We start from the raw sequence: 21,521 nt of genomic DNA on the forward strand, positions 1-21,521 counted from the left end.
AGCACAGGCCCCGGACGCGCAGGCCCAGCGGCCACGGCTCACGGGCCCAGCCGCTCCACGGCATGTGGGATCCTCCCAGACCGGGGCACAAACCCGTGTCCCCTGCATTGGCAGGCGGACTCCCAACCACTGCGCCACCAGGGAAGCCCCTGAGCCTTTTATAACTTATGTGCATGTAAGGTTGCGATCTCTGCTGCTTAATTTTCCTGTTTGTCATTTGTACCTGTCTTTTGGATTTGTGCTCCTATTTGTCTTACTATGTTGCATAGATTTCTATAATTCACCTTAAAGTCTTTGAAATGAGGCAGAGGTTAAAAGAACAAGCAAATAAAAAGAGAATGAACACAGTAAGTCTGAAGGTACTTGAGCATCAGATGCTACTATGAAATTTGTGTGCTTATAAAATAGATATAAATATATAGATATAAAATAGATATATAAATAGATATAATAAAAATAGATATATGAATAAATAGATATAAAATGGATATTTGCATTTATAACTGAAACATCTCCAGTGGAAGATAGTATCTATTGTCAGGAGGAGAAATGTTAATATTAGGGTTAGAGGTTTTTTAAATTTCTAGATGTTAAAAAAATAGCAAGGTTATTGAACATATTAGCAGCCATCCATTCATATTGTTTTAGCTGAGAAAGCCAATCTCAGATTCAATCAGGGACAGAAAAGTGATCTCTTTGTGAGATCAACTACTCCAGTTATCTAAAAGGTCAATGGCATCTGACCTTTTGCAAAACACCTACAAAACATGGGGGCATAGCATCTGTGGGCTTATCTGCCTGATCTTTCTATAAATAAATCATCTTATTAACAGGCACAGAAAGCAGAGTTTTTGTGTCAGCAAAGCAAAGATGATTTAGAACACTGAAAAAAAGTAAAATGGGTCATTTCTAATGTGAGTTGAGGAGTAATCCAAATGAAGTAGAGTCAGAAATATTACTGAACTTGAATTTTCAAATATATTTAAAAATTCTTTTTTTTCATTTCTTTCACTACTATGATAGAAAATGTTTCAAGTCATCATGGATGCTAGGGGCCTTTTCGGATTACTTGAATAATTTTAGATAAATGATGCATTTTTATTTTGATAGTATATCTAAACATGGTTGATTTTAAAAGTGGCAAGTTTATAATTTGAATTCTTTTATTTTTTTTCAAAAAATAAAAAATCCCAGGTGTTATGAGAAAAGGGTAGAGGCCATGTAAAAGTAGCTTGCTTATAAATTTAGGGTCCCAAGTATGATTAGAAAGTGGTGTACAGTTGTTAAAAAATCTGTACTGTGAAATAATTTTAGGTATTAATTTAGGTAATAATTTTAGGTATGCATAGGACAAAAATTAAAAGTAAATGGTTCTATATTTCTTGTGATACATAATTTTATGTCATTTTATATTCTAATAGTTTGAAAATACTCTCCAGTTGTAGTTGAGTGTATATATATATATATATATATATATATATATATATATATATATATACACACACATATACATACATAATCTTGGTTTAAATTTTTTCAGAATCATGTTATCTTGAAGAATAGAACATATTTTTGCAGTTTTCTTCATATTGTGAATACATCCACATTTATTAGAAGGTAAGGTTGCATTAGGAATTTACAAACACCCTATAAATGTCTTTACTTTTAAAGATGAGTGATGCAGACGTATCTTTCTTTGTTATTATCAGAAATTTGATCTGGTGATACCCTATCAACATATGGATATGCAGAGCTTTCAATGAATGTTTAAAGTATTAATTCAATATATAATATAAGAAATGCTCAATAACTGTTATTACTTATGAATGCAACACTAAATATAGCACTACTGAGACATTTCTTAAGAGAAACAAAGTGAGACTCTCACCTGTGAAGGAAACCTTTATGATAACATCAATAGGAAAATATAGCAACAGTAAATGTACTCATTAAAGAACAGAGATCACACTAATTTAATTTTAATCTGTGAGGGATCTTCTTGTCATCGTTTCATTGGTGTGTGTGTGTGTGTGTGTGTGTGTATGTGCATGTAAAGAAAAAGCTTTTATTTTTGCACATCATGTCAATTCTGTGAAAATACTGCATTCTTTCTGTTATAGCAATTGCACTTAAAATGAAATTTATATAAACCTAGAGGCAAACAAACATTTTCGCACATACACAATTTAATTTTCTAAGTTGCTATGTTGTACTGTTCTGCTGACATTGTCACAGAAGGAAGAGGGCTCCCATTTGTGTGACTGAAGAAGGATATATTTCACAGTCAGCATACCAGGAAGGACTGCAGAGACTTCCTCTGCTGGTCAGAAGCAGCTAGACTTCCACACGGGTTTTTTCTTTGACCTTTGAACTTAGCCATTCTTTTGGGGATTCTGTGCTATGGCACCTGTTAACTTGGAATTCCACAGAGGCTGTAGGTCTCCTTTCATTGGCTGCCCATTGGACATCAGATTGTAGCAAGTTTTAGCTACTATTAACTGAGTCTGGATTCAAATTGTTGACCTATAGGTCAGGGGCCCATTACTAATCCCTGGAGCAAGTCCACTAGTTATTATGTGTCATTTAGTAGGCTTGATTCATGTTCACAGCTCTTAGCAACATCACTAGAAATTCTGTGTGGGGATCAAGAGTGATAAAGGGCCCAGATTTTATTGAAAAAATACAATAGAGGCGCTGGATTCGTTTTGTGATTTAGAGATGTGACATCTCACTGATTAGGAAGAGGGATCTGTGTGTGCGTAAAAACCAATGTGGCCACAGCACAAATTAACACGAGACAAACACATAGTTTTATAGGACTATAGAACATGAGTAATTTTACTTGCTCTTTAGTGCAGTCAGTGTGTACATCTCAGTGATCTATGCCTATTTTAATTCTCATTTTCTAGAAAAATCTCTCTATTTTAATAGACTTTTTATTAAGCATGATTTTTACAGGAGTTGCTTTTGTGGCAAAGGCATTATTTATTCAGGTAGCATAATGCAGTATGTTACAAAGCTTTGAGACAATATTTTTGAGCAATAAGCATTAGTAGCTATATGGATACTTTTGGGGAAATGCATTCTATTAGATTAGTTTTGTGTCAGAAGAAGAAAGTGTCATAGAGTTTATTAAAAAGTAGAAATATAACAGGAGGCACAGAGGGTAAATTAATTTACATTCAGGGCTGCAGCAACGAGCAATGTGAGCAACCATATTCCATTTTTTACAGAGGACACATAGTATACATTTGGTAAAAGAGAGGTAAGTTAGATCTAAGGTAGAGTATGTTAAAGGAAAGGATGGTTAAAGGCCAACTAATAGATAACAGAAATGATAACATCCGGCATTTATTGAGGGCTTACTGTAAGTCAGGTATTATTTAAAACAACTAGTATGCATTAACCCATTTGAGACTCAAAAAGCACAGCAGAACAAACCTGAAGGAGTTCCTATACTATTTTCCCGTATCTTAAGGAAGAGGCAGGTGAGGCACACACAGGGTGAATCGTTTGCCCAGGGTTATATTGCTGGTTTGTCATGGAACCCAGGTTTGAATGCAGGCAGTCAGCCTCCAGAGCCTACATTCTTAACCTCTAAGCTACTTGGGAAAGTTCCTTTTGCATTCTTTAGACTGTAGTGGAGAGTAGCCATAACGTCAGTCCCATCATTTCTCCCGGATTTCCTAATCCCCATTTCCCTGTTTCTATTACCGGGTAATAATACGATGCTCCTTATCCTGCCCTGCATTTCATCATTCACAAGGTCCCATGCTTGATGCCTGCTTAGTATATTCTTTCCCTCACTTCCTCCTGCTACCCTCCTGGAAGATTGCAAACTCTTCTTAAGTTATCTTCTCTCCTGACCCAAAATGAGTCATTTTAAGACACAATTACCTTTGTGTCACTTCTCTCCTACAAACCTCCAAAAATCGTCTGTTGTCAATGGAATAAAGAATAAACCAATAGCTTAGTCTGAAGTGAAGTGTCCTCTGATGATCTAGACTCATCTGCCTCTGGTCTCCTGCATAATCTCATAGGCATTTCTTTAATCAAACTGGATTATTTACAGTTTAGCATGTGCTCCAGTATCTCTACCTCTGCTGTTCCACCCATGCCCTTCCTTCATGGGGAAGGCAATTGACCGCCCCCTCTGCCCGGTGATATGCTTCTATGCCCTTTCCAATCTCACTGATCGGATCGTATGTGACCTTTTTGCTCTTTGAACTTCAAGTGTTCAGTATATGATCCTCTTACACTGTTATCTACTTTTTCTCATTGTTTGTGGTCTTCTAATAGAACCATGAATGTTAGAGGAGAATTTATGGATTATTAAATGCTTTTCTCAGAATAACCTGTGCACTTAACTAAAATTTCAGATTCCGTGTGCTGCCCAACACCTAATGAATGAGAATGTCTGGCATCCACAAGCCATGTATCCTGGCAGGGCTGCATCCTCCCCCAAATTTGTGCCTGCCTCTAATTCACACAAAGGACAGCAACCACCATGCTGACTCCTCACGTTTTTATTTGACAGTTGTTCAGTGTTCCTCCCTACCCTTTGATTCTAGACGTGGTTCACCGATTTAATCATGGCTTGTGACCAGACGGGTAATAAAACCAGACGGGCTGTGTTTCCACGACGTTCTATAATTTACTGCATGACACATCACAGACCATGTAATGGGCTTCCTATTTGAGGAGTGTAGTTAATGAGTCACATTTTATTTTACTACAATCCCACCACCCACCCACAATGTCCTTATTAGTAAGATAACACTTAGAATCCAGACAGAAAGTGGCCCCAGAAGAAGCATCCTCTTCCCACACAAGCCCAGGGAGAACGTTCCTATTCGTGGTTAGGATTTCTTATTTAATCTCTCATTCATGGACCCACGGTCATGACGCTTCCCGTGGTTCCCATGGACAAAGGTGTACCTGAGGCAAAGGGTTCCTAGGGTTCTTAATCTGAGCGTCTTCAAATGCCAAGTTCTAATTCAAGAAAGCAAATATTTATGTAAGAGAACTTGTGGGGGGCCCATGCCTTGGACCCTCTTGTATGCCAACACAAGACATGTGCCTCATAGTTTCCTGACCCAAAGAAAAGGACCTTTTGCCCAATGCATGTGAGCGGTTAACATCCCACAGCTTTTCATGAAGCTCACTTCACTCTTTTCTTCACTTGACAATGGAAAAGGAAAACTCCTTATTCTACTTAGAATGTCCTATAAAGCCTGCATGCTCTGCTCTGCCTTCCTATAACTCCCTGAGAACAGTGAAAGAGAATAATGGGTAGAGGCGACTTGTGAGGACTTCTCAGCAGTTAAGTAAACAGATAAAGAGAACTGGTTTGGTATATACTGCTGCAGGAAGGATGAAAGACCAGTATTGGTTTCCACAGCGGTTACTTCAGAGCTGTCTTCTGACAGATAAGATTATCTCTTTAATGCAGTTCATTGCATCTTACGATTTTGATTTTTTTGGCTAGAAGTTTATATATGAAATATAATTATAGTTACAGATACTTCAGTTGACTGTGTACGCTTTCTATACACTATTGGCTTTATTTGGAAAAAACAAACATATGTTCATCCAAAACTGCTTTCACAAAGAACAGATTTTCTAGTAAACAATGGGCATTCCAGAAATACTGGGTCTTGCAGTTATGAAGGTTATTAAAGGTTACTCCAGTTAGCAGTCAGAAGAGAACCTAGCATGTTTACATCATTATTCATATCGAGCTAATGGAAATTTAACCGTGAAGGCAAAGGAGTAAGAGATATTTGCTCCCATAAGTATCACAGGGCAAGTGAACCTCTTTGACCCTCTTTGTGAACCATCAGCTACACTAGATAATAAGAGAACCTGACAAAGTTTATTTGCACAGTAACCGTCTACACAATCAAAAAGGGAATAAAAGCCGCTTTAACTTGGGCATTTTCACTAAAAGTAACTGGCCGGATGAACTCTTTCATTACATTTCTTTTTATCTCATAGATTATCACTTTTATTCAATTGAATTTATTCACACTTTGTTTTATATTTTATTTCCAAAATATGATAAATTTTAATAGTACCCTGTGATTGTAATGCTTTCCTGCGAGTTAATAGCAGAGGTACAGTGTTTTGCCACGAGCAATACTGCTGTCTGTGCTAAGAAACAGCAATACTGCTGTCTGTGCTAAGAAACAATAAGTTTGTTTTTCTGCTTTGTGATGGTTTATGTATATGTTATACTTTCAGTTTATTTTAATCTGCCAAAGCAAGAAGTATGCTATTTTTCTTTGTACAGTTCTTGTCCTCTACTTAATGTAGCAATTTCAAATTTTCCAAGCCATCATTTCTTTTGTCTTAATGTTGTTAAAGAAAGATCATCCACTAACTAGACTTTTGCCTTACACATATTTCTTGTTATTTAATAAACAAAGCCACAGAATCTTCTCCCCATAGCCTCAGGGTGTAAATAAATATACAGAATTATAATGACTATTGATAGGACAGAATAGGAACTTCAACAAGTAGCAGTAACTACACAATAAAATGAATGGCAGCTATCACAATTTAAGGACAAAACAAAAGTCAGTTTTATCGAGTGTAACATGACAAAAATTCATAATATATATCACTTCTTTACTTAAGGAATAATATTTATTAAAGTTATCTCTTATATAACCATTACCTGTATATTCAGTAATTCCACCTATAGTAAACTATTCAGTTAATAAAATATGAAGTGTAGGTTGAGAACAACGTGCTATATGTTGATATATCATGAACTTCATAGTAAAAGATAATACGCACATTGTATAATTTGATTTTTTTCTTAATATTTTTCTAAGTTGTAAGTTTTATATTCTACTGACCAGCCAGTATTTACACTTGTCATCCCAATACAATGGCATCACAAAAGAAAGTGATCGCTGATCCTTTGTTTGCAGTATAAAGGCACACGAATATTAAAATGACTGTAAAATGAGCCAAAATGTTACAAATTGAGTAAAATGTATACAGTATGATTGCATATGACCTGGTTTAACAGCAGTGCATATTTTAAATAAAAATATTAAAGGACTTAAAGAGTTTTATTTTTACTCTATAATTCCACTGTATATTAACACTGTGTCATTGCTACCAAAATAATAGGTTTAATCCATATTCATAGGAGTAAAGCACGTAAGTCAAAGAGATGTTCTCCACGGCTGAGACCATTGAAAAGACTGATGAACACCCTGTGAGCAGAAAATGAATTTAAGGATAATAGATAATATTTTTTTAGGATTTTAAAAACAGCTTTATTGAGGTACAATTGATATACACAAAACTGCACCTATTTAAAGTATAAAGTCTGATAGGTTTTATGCATATAACTGTGAAACCATCACCACTCTCAGGCCCAAACGCTTCCTCATTCCCATTTGTAATTCTTTCCTCCCTCCCCATCCCAACCCCTCCCCCATCTCCATCCCCTGCAACTACTGTTCTGCTTTCTGTCACTCTACATTAGTTTCCATTTTCAGGAATTTTACATAAATGGAATCATACAGTATCTCTCTCTCTCCCTCTCTCTCCCTCTCCCTCTCTCCCTCTCTCTCTCTCTCGTGTGTGTGTGTATATAATATTTTTTTGGTCTGGCTTCTTTCACACGGCACAATTATTTCGAGATTCATCCACGTTGTGCCTATTGATAGCTCCTTCCTTCTCACTGCAGCGCAGTAAGTAGTCTATCACATGTCTCTACCTCCTTTTGTTCATCTGCTTACCTCCTTGTCGGCACCTGCGTTGCTGCTAGCTTTCTGTCACTGCAATTAAAGTTGCTTGAACACTCATGCACAAGTCTCTGTATGGACATACGCCTTCGTTTTATGAGTAGAACAGCTGGTTCCTGTGGTCAGTGTATGTTTTACTTTTTTTCCCTCTTTTTTTAGCAATTTGTTTTGAAATATTTTAAACATATGGTGAAGTTGAAATGACTTTTCAAGTGGTCACCTGTATACCCACCATACAATGTCATCATGAACATTTGATGTGCTTGTTTTATCAGATATCTATCAATGCAGCCATCCCTCTATTCACTCATCAATCTGTCTTCTTTTAAATGCATTACAAAGTAAATTGCAGACATCAGTACAATTCGTAAATAGTAAGCATATCATTAGTCGGTGTTTAGTATTTGTTTACAGTTTTCTGTGTGAGATATAAATTTTACATACGATGAAATGTACACAAAAGCGTACATTTGCTAAATTTTGACCAATACATGCATGTGTGCCACCAAAATCCATATGAAGATATAGAATATTTCCAGCACCTCAGAAGGTTTTTCAAGATTGTGCTTAGTCAGTCCCCACCCACCTCTGCTGCACCCGAAACTGGAAGTTTCATACGTCTCTGGTGAGGATGTATCAATGAAATAGTACAACCACTTTGGGAAAAGCTTTGGCAGTACCTCATGAAAGGAAACAGACACTTACTTTATGATGTAGAAGGACCTGCACAAGAACATCTACAGCTTCCTGCACACTGGACCCAAGCTGGACAGAGCCCAGGCGTCCATCCACAAGAGACTGGACAAACTGTGACCACAGAGACTTTAGAGGCAAGGGTAAATGACGGACTTCTGAGGAAAGCAGGAAAGTGGGGTGTGCAGATCTCCTACAGGAAACATAGGATGAGTATGCTCACTGTCCTTTATGAGTGTGCTCAGAAAGATTTGTACGTTTTTCAGATAAAGGAGATTATGCTTACTCAGTGCAGATATTAAAACGAAAATAGACGCAAAAGTAAAAATTAGATAAAAACAGAAATTTGCCGATCCACCTGAGAACTTCATTACAGTTCCAGCAGTTGAGTCATGGAATGGGATTTCTTGAGGTGCCGAGGTCCCTGTTTCTCAATGGACCAATCATCTTGGATAATTCAGATGAGGTTTTGGGGTTTTTTAGTTTAATGGGTGGATAAAGCTAGAGTTGCCTTTCAAGATAACTTCAAGTCTAATTACTTCTGATCCACCTTTGCTTTCCTTTATCTTTCTGTTTATTCTTTGCTGTTGTTGTTAACATTGCACAGCAATCCTGGGAGATGGTTGTACAGATGGTCCCTTTCACTGAGGAGCAAAGAGAGGAGTAATGAGGTGAGGTCACTTCAGTATTTTCTGACTTCAAATCCTTTACTCTTTATAGATTACTCTGTTCTTTCCATTCTGCCCCAAACTGGTGGGTAAGAATAACTCACATTCAAATAGTACCTTCACCTTGGCTTGCTGTGTGTGAATCTATAGTTATCTGTTTATTTTTTATCTGCTCCACCAACACCCTTCAATAGACTAGAAAACTTAAAATCAACACCTCTTTCTTGTTCTCACACTGTGTATCTAATCACTCAGCAAATCCTACAAGCCTTACCTTCGAAGTACAGCCAGCACATGTGACCACTTTCACCACCTCTTGCTAACAAAAGGTTTCTGTTTCTTCCATGTCCCATCAACCAAGATTCACCATCAAATTTCCAGCTCATTATATTTTTTAACCTACATGGTTTGCCATCTCCTTCCAACCAAAAGACAAAATTCTTATGATGAACCCCCAAGGCACCTACATGTCTGAATCCCAGTGGTCTTTTGTCTCCTCCTGGTTGTCTAATCAGTCCACACCACTTACACTGATCTCCCTGCTGTTCCTCATACATTCCATGCACATCCCCACCTTATTCCTTTATACTGACAGTGCTTTTTCCCTGCAGTGCCCTTTACCCAAATATCCACATGGGAAGCAACCTCACCCACTGCATGTCTCAGTTCATGAACAGTTCATCTTCATGATACCTGTCCTGGCCCCCTATTTAAAATTTAAATCCAGCCTCTGCTTCCCTGACCAGCACTACTGATTCTCTTCACCTTCCTGTACTTTCTTACTTTTCCATGGCATTTATCACCTTCTATTACTATACTATAAAGTTACTTATAATTTATTTTATTTTTTTCTCTCTTTTTTGCTATTTTTTTCTCTCGATTGTTGAAATGTAGGCACTGATCATTTTCTGATTGGGTCACTGATGTCTCATAAGTGCCCCAAGCAATTTCTTTCACTTAAAAGGCATCCAGTAAATATTTGTTGAATAAATTATATTTTATATTTTGTGAAAATGCTTTTGTCCCTAGGGCTTAATAGTTTTTCAACTATGTTTTAAGCTTTTTCCATGCATAATTCAATGAAGGTATACTTTATATAGAGTAAACGGCACAGATCTAATTATATATCCTAAGGAGTTTTGACAAATTCCATGTAACCCACCACTCTATCAAGTTATAAAACAGTGCAAATATTGATTTGATTTCTATCACTATTAATTAGTTTAGCATATTCTAGAACTTCATATAACCATGTAGCAAAACTATACAGTATGTACTTTTTCATCTCTTTTCACTTAGTCTAATGTCTTTGGGTCTTATCCATGTTGGGGCAGGTATCAATAGTTTATTCTTGGTGAAATTTATACTTTTCTTATTTTCATTCTACTATGGTAGCTTGTAAATTAGAATTCTCCCCTTTTGCTTTTTCAAAAGGGTACATTTATCCTTCTACTGCTGGCCCTGTAGATGTTTGCCACTTAGCGTTTTTGGTTCAAGCAACATGCTGATTGAGAGGCACACAAACAGTATTTGAGATGAGTACAGCAGAGAGATTGGAAAGTTTGCTTCCAAGAGTATCAGTTCGTCCTCTTGTTTACATGTACTCCATTTCTCAAAGGGATGATGGATGAAAATGTGTTTGGATTTATCTAACATGTCCCAGTACTTTATATCCTTTGATTGTCTTAAAAGCTCCTGGTGCGATTTGCTCTAAGAGAGTCTCCTCTTCCACTTCCTCCATTTCTAAGGGTCCTGCTATTCTTCATTTGAGCAAATATCATTACTGACACTCAGATTTCCTGAAGCTCTGGCAGCTTCAACTTAAAGAAGCACACAAAGTTTCAGCAAGAAGGCTTTAAGTGATCCTTAAAATTAATATTCCATGCAACTTTTACCATGTGTGCTAAAGCAATTTTAGGCTGAACTGATTTTTATCAAAATGCTGAACCCCATGATGGCTTCACTTACGGTCCACTTAACTGCAGTCGGATACCAACGGAGCAGACACTAGGGGTAGAGCTTTCAAATGTTAAAAGATTATTTGATGGCGACGAGATATCAAATTTCATAAATGTTTCCCTTTCTACCTTCAGAGGAACACTTTTTCACATTTAATCAATTCAAACATATTTGTAAATAGATCACCATGTCATGAGTAGCAAATGTAATGATGCAAATAATTACACTATTTGTAAATAAACTGGCATTATATTAAACAGTTAAATATAATTATGGGAACTGATCTTTGGCCCTGTAATATCAGTTAAAGCGCTTTCTTGAACATTGAAAAATAATTCATAAAGATAAGAGATTTGGGAACAATTTCTATTCTCCCCAAGTCAAGTTTGAAGAAGTTACTCTTCAGATTGTCCTTTTTCCCCTTCATATTTGATTACACAAACACAAACTACTCTCTGGGCTAGTTTTTTGAGGAGCAAATGTAAAGGTTTCACAAATGACAAGAAAAGTAATTGAATGGAAGAAAGCATTTCTATTGTTAAGCAGAATTGGCTAAATTATTCATGTCAGTTGTCCTAGACCAGAACAGATAAACAAATTTACCAAATTGGAGGGCTCCCAGAAGAGTGTCTCAAAGCCACACTGTACAAGTTCATTACCAGCAAGACTGTTTGAAAACAAAGGCCAAGATGGAAAAGAGGAGTCCAGTTATAAACTTGAGAATGATGTAGAAAGTGAGAAATCTAGGGAAACGGACTCACTGAAGACACAGAACTGGAAGAATTGGAGTCACGGAAGTTTAGAGAAACAATGCCCGAAGGCAGTAAGAGGAAGCCAGGATGTGTTGCGTTGTGAGCAGGTCAAGGGTCAATTCCTAAATTCTGAAGGGTGGCCTTACAGCCCTTCTTAAACTTTCTAAATCACACCACCCAATACACACTTCATTCTTGAATTCCCCCCCCCCCCCCGCACAGGTGCTTGGATTTTGTATGTAAATACAGTAAATGCCGTATTTCTTTGCTGGGTAGAAAATTGACGCAATACTTCCTCTATCCCCTAAACCATTTTGAAATGCATTTTGCAGTAGTTCAGATCTCATTTCCATCTTGGTTGTCTTTTACATCAATTCATTCACATAACAGTGATGCTGAGCGGTGAAGCTCATATTTAATAAATTTAGGGGAAAGATTTGTGTTGCCAGTTATCCAAACAAATAAAATTCTGCTGTGAGGTTAACTCCACTTTTCCCTTTACTTAAATGCACAGTGCGAAGGAGAGAAGATATACATAAGTCCCAACTGTAGAGCCTTTCTCAAACTCCAATATTCAGGTCGACATGAAGTGCTGTACAGATGTGGGCAGGCTGCATGGCTGGTTATGTGCTTTGTAGTGACTGAAGAAATTGAAAATTAATCTATAGGGACCCTGTGTTCTTCTCCATGATAACATTCTATTCAGAGTTTTAGGCTCAGAGCTGACAGTATATTTCAACAAAGTTGCCTTTTTTAATAATGAAAAAAATAGTTGTAGAGAGAAGCTACTCCTTGACACCAGCATAAATATGAACCTTATGGCAGTGAACAGGTATTCTGATCCCTCTTCTATTCTGCGAAGCAAAGGGGGAAAAAGGCAGAAGGATTTTACAGTGCTAAGAGCTGCATCGAATGTATTCATTTCTCTTTGTCTTTGTAACTGAATACCTGTTATGAGAAACGATGAAGAACAGATATTTTGTTACTTTTGTGTGTGTATGCCATAAAGGACAATGATATATAAAACATCTTAGTCTCTTTTATTTAAGGTAAGTTCATTTAAAAAGATGCTATGGAAACCAAAAATAATAGTTATACTTCTATTTATAAATAAGCAAGAAGACACTAGTTTAGAAAAGGACACTCGCTTTATTGGAGATTTATAAATATACTCTTCCTTCACTCAAAACATATCACTTTTAAAAGTCAAGTTTACATTCTGATATCTGCATCCATTTCCACAGCATCACGTTGGCAAGTCATCTGTAGGAAGGGTAAACGTGACGGTTTTGACTTGGTGACAGGTTTTATTAAAAATGAAAAATCCTTTCAGAAACAGAGCAAAATGGTGGAGGAGTGGGGGGACAAGTGAAGTAAATAGCCTCTCTTGAAATTCAGAGAACTTTCTTCTAATAACTCAGTTTTCCTGGTGAGACATAGGCCATTTGTTTGCTTTGTAAAGACCCGGTGCTTCAAATGAAGTAGCCTCATGGAATCACTCTGCTCCTAGGTATCGCTGGCAAAGGAATAACGATATACATGTGTGTGAAATAGTAAATGGAGTGCACAAAATGTCCTTTAAAATCACTGCCTAGAGTTATTGTAAAATATTGACTTTCTTGCAACAGTAAATTCACTTTTCGGGTTCTCAGCCACCATCTGAATTCCAATGTGATGTAAGTGAAGAAGTGGCACCGGTGATGGGCATTCTCTTCCTTGCTGCCAGCCGCTCACTGGGTACCCACACATAGAATGCCATTGATTTGTATGCAGCGCTCAATCATTCTATCTACCAGCTGGCTCTGCAGCAGAGGTATTTGACCACAGCCTCTGATAGCATTCAGCGAGTAATTTCGTGTTGAGCTGTTCATTCGGGTGCTTGACTTTTTGACTTTGTTTGCTAACGGCTCTGCTGTAAAAGCTTCCCCAAATCATTCCTCTTTCTAAATTCCCCGTTATAATCTCTTCAAGCTAGCTATGGATGTTTGGTGTTCCTTCTTTAAGAGACATGTGTTTGATGTTTTATTTATTTATTTTTGATCCAACAGGAACACAAAGATGGGTTACATTTTTTTAAAAACGACCATCCTTCATATTGTTTAAAGTTTCTGCAGTTTATGAAGGTCATCTTGATATTACCTAAGTACTGAAAGTAAACAAAGGGACAGATTTAAATTTATACCTAACCTTTATACCAGATTTTGAGCACACACTCATGAGATAAAGTATAGTATGAGAATAATAAAGATACATAGACACACAGAGTTATGGTCTTTTAAACACCGCAAATGCTGAGAATAGTCCATACCAAAGTGAAAGCAATAGCCAAATGTTGGAGATGGACTTTCTTTCTCTAGGAACACTGGAGCAATTGGTTCACTATTTTTAATTGTTCCTTTGTAAAGTATACAGAATTCTAGACTGGCTCAATCACACCAATGTGGCATATGCGTTTTCTCTTAATTGGTCAGATTTTCCAGAATTAGTCAGGAATGGGTATGATAAACTCAGAGAAATAAAACTTTTGACATTGAGTTTACTTATGACATTCTAAAAATTTAAAGTTGAATAAGGCAATTATGTTTAGAAGTTCCTTTACAATGTCCTAAGAGATGTATCTCCAGCAAACCAGATCCTATGTGTGCCCAGGTTATTTCCTGGATGAAAGCCTCTTAAGAAGAAGGTCTCAATGGCCAGGCTAACTCTTTAAACTTACCATAGCAACATTTATGCCAAACTATTGAAATCACATTCACAGGAGGGTGTGTACTGATGCAATTCCAAGAGTGTGTGACATAGCTGAGACTCCTTGAAAGAAAAGTGCAAACCCTAATAGCATCTTAGAGACAAGTTTTCATAGAATGACAGGCACTGTGGGACCATCAGTGATGAACAAATAGCAATATATAGGTTAATGACTAAATAAATGACAGTTGGTTGCCTCTTACTGTTTTCAGTCATTCTTGGAAATATAGTTGTATTCTCAATTTTGAATATAAAAAGCAATAGGTTGCCTCACCTATTATTATATATTAGTACTGCAATACATTAGGTATGCATGTCTCACAACAAGACCGATGTCTGTTGTAAACTGCATAACTAGCTTCTATAATGTATTTGGATACTTTTAAGTAGGGTGGATTTTTATTTTACCAGACATAACTGAGTACTTCCTGTAAATGAGTTAATATATTTAAAGTTCTGAGAAGCACATCTAGCCCATAGTAATACATGTAAGTTTTAGCTGTTCTTATTTTGGCTGTTATTACTACTTACGTCAGATACTGAAGGAGGTGGATTTCCCAGCTCTCCCTCATGCTCCCAATCTAAACACAGAAGAGTTCATTCTTCTCACATAACTAGTTTATTTTTCCTCTCCATCCTAAATTCTGTCTGCCCCTTAGGTTATTGCAATAGTCATCTAGATAACAATCTAACACTCTAGCTTCACAGGTCCTTACCTCTTTCACGTGTAATGACATCTACCTCCACTCCTCAGTTGTGAATGGGTAAAAAAAAGATGATGGTATTTACAAAAAAATTTTTTTTTCTTACCCGCGCCATGCAGCATGTGGGATCTTAGTTCCCCGACCAGGGATTGAACCCACACCCCCTGCATTGGAAGCACAGAGTTTTAACCACTGGACCACCGGGGAAGTCCCTATATATTTTTTTTTATGAAGATAAAATTTAAGTCTTGAGAATTTTAACAAATATATACAACCATTTAAGAATCATCCTGGTAAAGATGTACAACCTTTCCGATATCCCCTTGTACCTCTTCCATTCAGTCTCCGTATCGCATTGGTAACTACTGTTCTAACACCTGATTGTGCCTGTTCTTCATGCAAATGAAATCATAGAATATGTACTTCACGTAGTGGAGTTATAGAGTATGTATTCTTCAGCTTGGCTTCTTTTGTTTAGCATTGTGTCTTGAGATTTATCCGTGACATTTATTCCATGTTTTTATTACCAAATATAAATACTTTGAAAGAACACACCAACATTTATTGATCCACTCTCCTGTTGATCAGCACTTGCATTGATGCCAGTTTTTGACTATTATGATAAAGCTGATGTAAATAGTTTTGAGCAGATCGTTTTGTGGATGTATATTTTCCTGTCTCTTGGATAAGTGCCTGGAGTTAAATTGTTGGGTAATAGGGTTAATGCATATTTAGCTGTGTAAGGAAATTCCAAAATCTTTTCTAAGACAGTAGTACCATTTTATAACTTACCAACAATGTGTAGAATTCCAGTTGTTCCAGACCCTGACCAATGCTCTGCATTGTAATTGTTTTTAATTTTGGACATTTTAATAAACGTGAAAAGGTTTAATTAGTGTTTTTCTGATGATAATGTTTAGTCTTTTTCATGTATTATATTTATCCATATCCTCTTTTGTTAAATGTCCATTTAAATATTTTGCCTATATTTAATAGGTTGTATGTCTTATTAAGTTGTAAGAGTTGTTTATGTATTCTGGATATAATTTGTTTCATATTAATGTGTAGTTTGCTTATTTAATTTTGTATGCTGCCTTTTGAGGAACATTTTAGTGAATTTCAGCTTATGGATATTTTCCTCTAGAATTTATGATTTTGGGATTCTAGCTAAAAAATACTCCAAGTTTGCACATATATTATTCTCCGTTTCCTTCTAGAAACAATAGTTTTTTGCCTTTAGGTCTGAATCCATTTTGAATTTATTTTTGTGTAGGGTGTTAATAAAATCGATCATTAATTTTTTCCCCATGCAGATATCCAGTTCTTCCAGCATCATTTGTTAAAATAGCTTTTCTTTTCCCATGAAAGTGCCTTGGCACCTTTGTCAAAATCAATTGGCTATATATGTAAGGATTTATGACTGTGCTCTCTCTTCGGTACCTTTTATACAATGTCTACCTTAATTCCAATACTACATTATGTTAATTACTGTAGCCTTCTAGTAATTTTGAAATCAGGTAGTGTAAACCTTCCAACTTTGGTGTTCATTTTAAAACTTTGCTATGGTTATTCTATATCTTTCTAATTTCCATACACATTTTAGAATCAACTTGCAACATCTACGAAACATCCTTCAGAGATTTTGATTGAGATTAAAGTGAATCTATAGATCAATTTGATCAGGTAAGGGAGAACTAACCTGGTAGCAGTCTTAAAACTTTCAGTCTAAGGACAGTGATAGCTACACTTTTTAGTCCTTCTTCTTTTTGTAAAATCTCAGTGATTTTGTGTAATTTTCAGTGAAGAGATCTTTCATATCTCATGTTAAATTTATTCCTAAATATTTTATTTTGGCACTATTTTTTTTTTTTTTTTTTTTTTTTTTTTTGCTGTACACGGGCCTCTCACTGCCGCGGCCTCTCCTATTGCGGAGCACAGGCTCCGGACGCGCAGGCTCAGCGGCCATGGCTCACGGGCCCAGCCGCTCCGCGGCATGTGGGATCTTCCCGGACTGGGGCACGAACCCGCGTCCCCTGCATCGGCAGGCGGACTCTCAACCACTGCGCCACCAGGGAAGCCCCTATTTTGGCACTATTGTAAATAAATTTTAATTTCATTTTCATTGTTTGCTACTATTATATAAGATATAATTCCTTTTATTAACCTGAATTCTTTAAAAAATGTCACATTCACTTATTAGTTCAAACAGCTTGATAAATTTCTTAGAGTTTCTTATGTAAGCAATCATGCCACCTGCAAATAGATACTGTTTTACTTCTTTTCCAGTCTGAATGCTTTTTTTTCCCCCTCAGCTTAGGGCAACAGTGAGGATCTTCAGTCCCACGTTGAAGAGAAATAGTGTGAGTGTGAAACTTGGCCTTATTGGTGAATTTAGGGTTAAGCATTCATAATTTAATCACTAATTTTGCTCTTTATCAGCATGAGGATGTTTTCATCTATTCCTAGTTTGATGAAAAAGATTTTTAAATTTTATTTATTTATTTAATTGATTATATTTATTGATCACATTTTTGGATTTTCAAATGTTGAACCGACATTTTCTTCTAAGTACTGGTTTAGCTCTGTTTCATACATGGTGTGTTTTTATTACACTGCAGTTCAAAATATTTTCTATTTCTAATTTCTTCTTTGACCCAAGTATTATTTAGAAGTATGTTCAATTTCTAAATATTTCCAAATATTCAAAATATTTCTCTAAAACCTTATAATTATTGATTTCTTATTCAATTTCATGTGATCAGACAACACATTCTATATGATTTCAATTATTTTAAATTTATTGAAACTAGTTTAATGGCCCAATACATTGGTCTATCTTGGTGAATATAACAATGTGCATTTCAAAAGAATTTTTTTCTTACATTTTTGAGCACAGTGCTCTGTAAACATCAATTAAGCCATCTATGGTTTTATTTATTTTTTTCTAGATATTTAATCACCTACTGAGAGTGGGATATTAATATCTCCTACTATGGTTGTCGAATTACCTATTTATAACTTTGTCTTTTTTTTGTTTCATATATTCTGAGACTTTGTTAGTAGACAAATCTACCTATGATTGTCTTGTCTTGTTGAATTGATCCTTTTGTGATTATGAACTGGCCCTCTTTATCTCTGTATACTTTTTCTCTTGATGCCTAATATATCTGATATTATTGTAGCTACTTGAGACTTTTAATTCACTGTTTGATCCTTTTTTAAAAAATCTATTTACTTTTAATTGATTGATATAAATGTATTTAAACTACATTTCTTACGAACAGCATATACTTTTATATTTATCTACACTAATAATTGCTGAATTCAATGAGAATAGTCTATTAAAATAATATAATTGTTTATATATTGCATTTTATTCTAATTTGTCATTTATTTTGTTCTCTTTTTTTAACTGTGTTTCTTCTCTTTTTTTTTATAAATTTATTTGTTTTATCTATTTATTTTTGGCTGCGTTGGGTCTTCATTGCTGCGCCTGGGCTTTCTCTAGTTGTGGCGAGCGGGGGCTACTCTTTGTTGCGTTGCACAGGCTTCTCATTGCAGTGGCTTCTCTCGTTGGGGAGCACGGGCTCTAGGCACATGGGCTTCAGTAGTTGTGGCACGTGGACTTCAGTAGTCGTGGCTCATGGGCTCTAGAGCTCAGGCTCAGTAGTTGTGGCTCACGGGCTTAGTTGCTCCATGGCATGTGGGATCTTCCCGGACCAGGGCTTGAACCCATGTCCCCTGCATTGGCAGGCAGATTCTTAACCACTGTACCACCAGGGAAGTCCCAACAGTGTTTCTTCTTTGATGCCTTCCTTTGAAATATTTGAATGATTTTTAGAATTTTATCTATTGACCCTTTACCTATTTGCTTTATAATTTTTCTAGGAATTACAATGTATTATAATCCTTTTTTTCTCAAGTCACTACTACTATTTAACCACCTCGTGATATTTCAAAAAATTGCCACCAGAGTAACGTTTTTCTGTTAACTCTTGTGTATATATATAAGTAAAAATCTGTCTTTTGCTAAAAAAAATTGTGACTATAAGAGTTTACTGACCACCCTATTATCTTTTAGGCTGTACTTTACGTGCTATACAAATATACATTGAAAATCCCACAAAAATGTTATAATTTTTGCTTTAAATAGTTATAAGAATTTTAAATAAAGAGGAAACCTAGTCTTTTATGTTTGCCCACATATTTACAATTTTTGATGGTTTCCATTTCTTCCTGAAGATACAGGTTCCCCTCTGGTATCACTTCCTTTCAGCCTTAAGAACTGCCATTAGCACTAGCTTATATGGATGATTGTAGGTGGTAACTGAAAATGATCTTAGTTTTCCTTTTTTTTTTTTTTAATTTGCTAGTGTCTATATTTTGCCTTCATTCTTTTTTTTTTTGTGGTACACGGGCCTCTCACTGTTGTGGCCTCTCCCATTGCGGAGCACAGGCTCCGGACGCACAGGCTCAGCGGCCATGGCTCATGGGCCCAGCCGCTCCGCAGCATGTGGTATCTTCCCAGACCGGGGCACGAACCGGTGTCCCCTGCATCGGCAGGCAGACTCTCAACCACTGCGCCACCAGGGAAGCCCTTTTGCCTTCATTCTTAAAGGACATTTTTACTGAACAGAATTCTGGGTGACAGTTTATTTTCTTTTCTTTTAAAAGAGGATCTTGACATAATGATACAAGAATCAATTCATCAAGAAAACCAAACCATTATAAATGTAAAGTTGTCTAATGACAGAGCCTCAGAACATATGCATCAAAAATTGTTAATATTAAAGGGTAAAATACCTAAGCTTACAATCATAGTAGACTTTAACATCCCCTCTCTAAGTGGTTGATAATATACCTAGAGAAAGCAATAAAAACATAGAAGACTTAATTGATATTTACGGAACACTGCACTTAACAACTATGCCGTAAACATTCTTTTCAAGTACACATGACTGTATTCACCAAGTTAGACTATGTATTGTGCCATTAAAGTCCCACTTTTTTCTGGTCTAGATCAATTGTAAGGAGAATTTTACAGACATTTAAATAATGGCTCCCTTGTAGATAATGTGTTGTTTTTCTTTGGCTGCTTTCCAAATATTCTCTCTATTTTTGCTTTTCAGAAGTTTGACTGTGGAATGGTTTTCTTCACATTTTTGTTTGGGTTTTGGTGAGCCTCTTGAACCTATAAATTTGTGTCTGACACTCCATGTTGAAAGTTTTTAGCCATTCTATTTCCAAAGACATTTTGCTGACCCACTCTCACTTCTGCCCTTCATCCTGCAATTACCCACCATTTAGATACACTGGCATTACTAATCGTGTTCCTGAGGCTCTGATTGTCTTTTTTCATTTACTTTCTCTTTTTCAATTTAGATCATTTATATTGATCTATTTTCAAGTTCACTGACTCTTTCCTCCAACATCTCCATCCATTTATTAATCAATTCAGTGACTTCCATATTTTATATATTTTCTGTGTATTTCAGGTGATGCTACCTCAACCACCAGATACAAAGTGCGGGGCATAACCCTGACTGAGACAGTCTGTGCAGTCACCTTCCATCCCCTTCTGTGGGCCCAATGATTCGTTTAAAAAAGTGTAGATGATGTAAGTCAGGTGGTTCATTGACCAGGGACCTCACTTTCTGTAATTTACATTGAGCTCTCTGTGACAAGGACACTCTCCACTTTTGACTTCAGAGTTTTGATTCTTTGATCCTGAACTTCGCAAGGAATGCTCCTGTTAAAATGCTATCAGTCATTCCAGTCTGCGCTCAAAACCGTCTGGTAGTTTTGGGTCTCATTAGAGTAAAAGCACACATTCTTATAATGACCTTAATGGCTCTAGATTACTGTGTCACCTAATTACCTTTCTGGCATCATTGCCTTGCACTCTCCCCTTGCTCTTTCGGCTGTAGCTGTACTGACTTGTTCGGTCTTCCGCAATCATATCAGGCATATTCAAGCTTCAGAATCCTTGCCTGGGTTTCCCTCTTCTTGGAAGGCTCTCCATAGAGATCACCCCACAGCTCCTCTCTTGACTGCATTTCAGTCTTAGTCCAAACACCTTTTCATTAGAGGTTCTTTTCCATGACAACCTTGCCTGGCAACTATCGAAAATACCTTTTCTCATCACTTTCTGCCCCTTACCCTGAGCTATTTTTCACCTTTTCACTAAATAGACACACACACACACACACACACACACACACCACCTGCTATACA

The sequence above is a fragment of the Phocoena sinus genome, chromosome 18 (genome assembly GCF_008692025.1).
Source record: "Phocoena sinus isolate mPhoSin1 chromosome 18, mPhoSin1.pri, whole genome shotgun sequence".
Classification (NCBI taxonomy): domain Eukaryota; kingdom Metazoa; phylum Chordata; class Mammalia; order Artiodactyla; family Phocoenidae; genus Phocoena; species Phocoena sinus.